The following is a 4,509-nucleotide window of genomic DNA, read 5'->3' as shown; positions in this document are numbered from 1 at the left end:
CACTTTGTTAACCCCCATGTAGCATGTGTGTTTTAAGGGGTATGTTAAAAACCCCCTACTTACATATTTTTGAATTTTAAAAACACCCCTTATGTAACACTTTTACAATAAAAGTACCCCTTTTGTACCAAATTTTTTACCATTCCAATTAAAAATCCCCTTATGTATGTAAAGTTTCTATAACTCCACAAGAGAAAAAAAACCCTTCTCTTGAACTCACATGCTCTCTTACATATTTTTGAGTGACCCCCCTCCCCCCCCCAGGACGGCGGGCACCGAGGCTTGTTGCCTTAGGTTTATGATCCATAAGTTTGAGCTTCACCATATAGATCGGCTACTTCTTTCTAGGCACTTCAACATCTTTTTATGCCTGTAGTTTAAGATGCCCCTTGATTCCCAATCCTTGTATCTTATTTCTATATATGTGCAAGAAAGAAATTATAACTTTTGTGGCAGTAGATATCAGCTTCATTGGCCTTTAGCCAATCCATGCCAAGCATGCTAGCATTCATGATTCCAGGATGGAGCATGTGCAAGGAGAGAGATGGAGGTTCAATCCATGACAAGTTGATTGAGAGAGAGAGAGAGACAGAGAGAGAGAGAGAGAGAGAGAGAGAGAGAGAGAGAGAGAGAGAGAGAGAGAGAGAGAGAGAGAGAGAGAGAGAGATCAAATAACACTCCATGACAAGTTGATTCACAAAGAGAGAGAGAGAGAGAGAGAGAGAGAGAGAGAGAGAGAGAGAGAGAGATCAAATAACAGTCCATGTTAATAGAACACAGAAGTACATGCTTTTATAGGCATCAAGCCTTTTTTTTAAACTAAAACCTAATAAGGGTTGTTCACATCTAAAGAGGGTGTTTGCACTAACTCCAAAATACACAATGAACCCCCCTTTGGAGTGATGGAGGTGATGCCTAACAAACCTTTATTAGTCACGCTAATATGGACTCTAAATTACAATCACCTTATATGGAGGTGAAACCTTCATATCACACTGATATGGGGGTGAAACCTTCATTACTCACACTAATATATGGACACTAAACTACAATATGTGATACAAAATAACACGATGATGCATGAAGTACCTTCATGAGTCCCAATGATATCTAGACTCTAAAACTGTAATCATGTGATAAAAAAGAACTTAGTGATGCCAACACCTGAACTCTCATGTCGAGCATGATATAAGAGCTTGTAGATGATAGCCTACATCAATCTATTAAGATAACTCACCCCCCCTTCCCTTGCTCTAAGGAGGGGTAAAAGTGGGAATGATGGAGCATGGTAGAAGGAAACATGCATAAAATATTAATTTAAAACTTGGGGGACTTCCTGGGCAAAGAACCGGTGACTCAAACATAATAGGAAAAAGATAACTATGGAAGTTTAAAAACTTCCTCTTGAATGTATGTTGGTGAAGAGTAGGCTCTTTTGACAATGTTTCTATTCCCAATGTCGATGCAAATTTTGTTTTGAAAATGTGCCCTTCTAATGAAAATGCTTGGACCTTCCATGGTAGTATAATAGCTCCAATTTTCTATAAGAGGCTTGATTTTTTTTTTAAGTCCCAAATGCTTATTAATGTAGAGGCATCAATTTGATGATTTTCTCCATATTTTAGAAAACCCCCAAATTTTTGTAGACAAGGCTTTAAAGCCTTGAATTTGCTGACCTAGATGATGTGCAAAGAGAGAGTATCATGGGTTGAATGTTGACCCTTTAATGTAGATAGCTTTGTGAAATATTGACCAATCCCACTTTTTAACTTTATACTTGGCTACTTCCGAAGGGCAACTAAACACCTATATGTTCAAGGATTTTTAACTTCAACCCATTCTCTCCCTTTTGAATTCAAATTAAATTTTCATATTTCTAACCTTTAAGCCTTAACCAATTCCACTTTTTAACTTTATAAGTCTACTTTCCGGGTTCCCTTTAAGTGAAAGGTGCACATGCTTCCCTTGAGCCCCAATTACCGGTTTTTTTTTCACCAAATCTTGTTTAAAGGGTTGAGCTTGAGTTTATGAGGATTTCCTTAAATTCAACTTCATGTGATATTCAACTTCATGTGATATTCACCTGATCTGGCTTTATTTAATTGACTGCTTATTGTATTTCTTGCACACTTTCCCACGAATGACTAAGCTCGAGAACTCTAATCTTGATTCCATCTTTTCCAGGTTTCTCAAAATCTTGAGAAGAAAAAATTTGAGAGGCTACATGCCCTAGATTCAAATTATGGATACCCAATTTCTAAATTTTCTCAGGTACAAACCTATTCATGGTTTGCATAAGGTCCATAATTTTAAAAATACAAATCAAATGAAGTCCAAATAAAAAAACCGAGCATATAGAGGAGTTTCCTAAACTAAGGATTTTTTTTCCAAATGAATATTTTAATCAAGCCAAACTTTCTCTTACTAGAATTTTTAACTAAATAAAGAGGTTTTAAATACATATTCTTACATGGTTGGTGTAGTGCTACTTCAAGAAATCTTGCAAAAGAGATGTTACAAAGGAGATGTACCCAACTTATTCTCAATAGAGATGTACCCAACTCTTCTACTATAATATCTTGAATTAGTGTTGAGGAGGTATTTTCATTCTTACTGGGGAATCCTTACAAGAAAATCTACATGGGTCAAGCTAGGTGCTATGGTCTACCCTAGTCGTCGTCCAAAAGGAATTGGTATCATGGTTGGGGCAGTGGTCCTTTTGGAAACCCATTGAAGGGTTGGCACAATGGTCACTTTTAAAAACCCCTTGAAGTTTGTTGCTGCCTCCCCTGGTGGTCCTTATATTCCTACCCCTTCATCTCCTCTAGATAGAGGTCGCAATTCAATTTGAATAACTCCACTTGAGGTTGTTCCCATCAAGCTCAAAAGGAAATGTGTTGCATATGTCCTTCATCCCTTTGGGAACTTGCCGCGACATCCACGCCTCTTAAGTTGGCATCTGAATGCATTCCCCTTGGTTTCCCAAGCCACTTGACATTCCAATGGATATTGTTTCCGCATGTTTAATACTTAGGCTTATTATTGCCTGGGTATGTGGTCCCATCCTTAGACCCTATTATTATTGAGCTGGCATTTGATGTTTCCCCATGGAGGGTAGTGTGTGCTATATCCAATATGTTTCTATTTTTTCCTTCTAAGGTCCTACTACCCCATGGTATGATCTAATTCATGAGGGTACAACCAATGCCCTGATTGATGTCTTCATGGCTTATAAGATATCCTCGCTACTAGTGTTCTCATTGATAAATAAGAGAGTGAGTACTTGTGTGAGTACCTACTATGGCAATAAGTCTTTTCTAGACTAGAATGATGACTAGATGATCATTTAATAAACTTTTTTTAGGAGTGGGTTCTTGTTGACAAATGACCCTAATCACAGATGCATTAAGTATATGGAATAGGCATATTGAACACTTTTTTTTTCACTTTATAAGCAGTCTTTCCTCTTTTTCACTTCGAGAAGTCTTTTTATTTTTTCACAAGCATAGATTTGATTACTATGCCGTAGCATTTGCACTTCTACATGTAGTATTTTTATGTGACTTCTATGGCATAAAACATGACTCATGGTATTTTGTGTGACTTCTTCTAATGCATAATAAAATGATTACTACATGTAATATTTGAATGAACAAGAGAAATTTCCACATATAAACTTTGCAATTGCTACAATGCAATAATGTAGTGATTCTCGTACCAACGATGGTCGTACACTCATAGTAAATATTTTTCACAACATAGAAATCCTATTAGGCATTTGTGTAGTTTAAGATGCCCCTTGATTCCCAATCCTTGTATCTCATTTCTATATATGTGTAAGAAAGATATTATACCTTTTGTGGCAATGGATATCAGCTTCATTGGCCTTTAGCCAATCCATGCCAAGGATGTTAGCATTCATGGTTCCAAGATGAAGCATGTGCAAGGAGAGAGATGGAGGTTAAATCCATGACAGGTTGATGCACACACACACACACACACACACACATAGAGAAATATTGCACAACTTAAATGACACTCCATGTTAATAGAACCACAGAAGTACATGCTTTATATGCATCAAGCCTTTATATTTTTACCAAAACCTAATAAGGGATGTTCACATCCAAAGAGGGTGTTCGCACACTAACTCCCAAATACCCAATGAACCCCCCTTTGGAGTGATGGAGGTGATATTAGTCACACTAATATGGACTCTAAATTACAATCACCTTATATGGAGGTGAAACCCTCGTGTCACACTGGTATGGAAGTGAAACCTTCATTACTCACACTAATATATGGACTCTAAAAACTACAATATGTGATACAAAAGAACACAATGATGCATGAAGAACCTTCATGAGTCCTAAGATATGGACTCTAAAACTGTAATCATGTGATACAAAAGAACATAGTGATGCCAACACGTGAACTCTCATGTCGAGCATGCTATAAGAGCTTGACCACTAGATGATAGCCTACATCAATCTATTAAGATAACCGACC

This window comes from Cibotium barometz, chromosome 50 (assembly GCF_041138505.1).
Source record: "Cibotium barometz isolate CiBa-2024 chromosome 50, ASM4113850v1, whole genome shotgun sequence".
NCBI classification, from domain to species: domain Eukaryota; kingdom Viridiplantae; phylum Streptophyta; class Polypodiopsida; order Cyatheales; family Cibotiaceae; genus Cibotium; species Cibotium barometz.
This window is presented reverse-complemented; position numbering follows the sequence as displayed.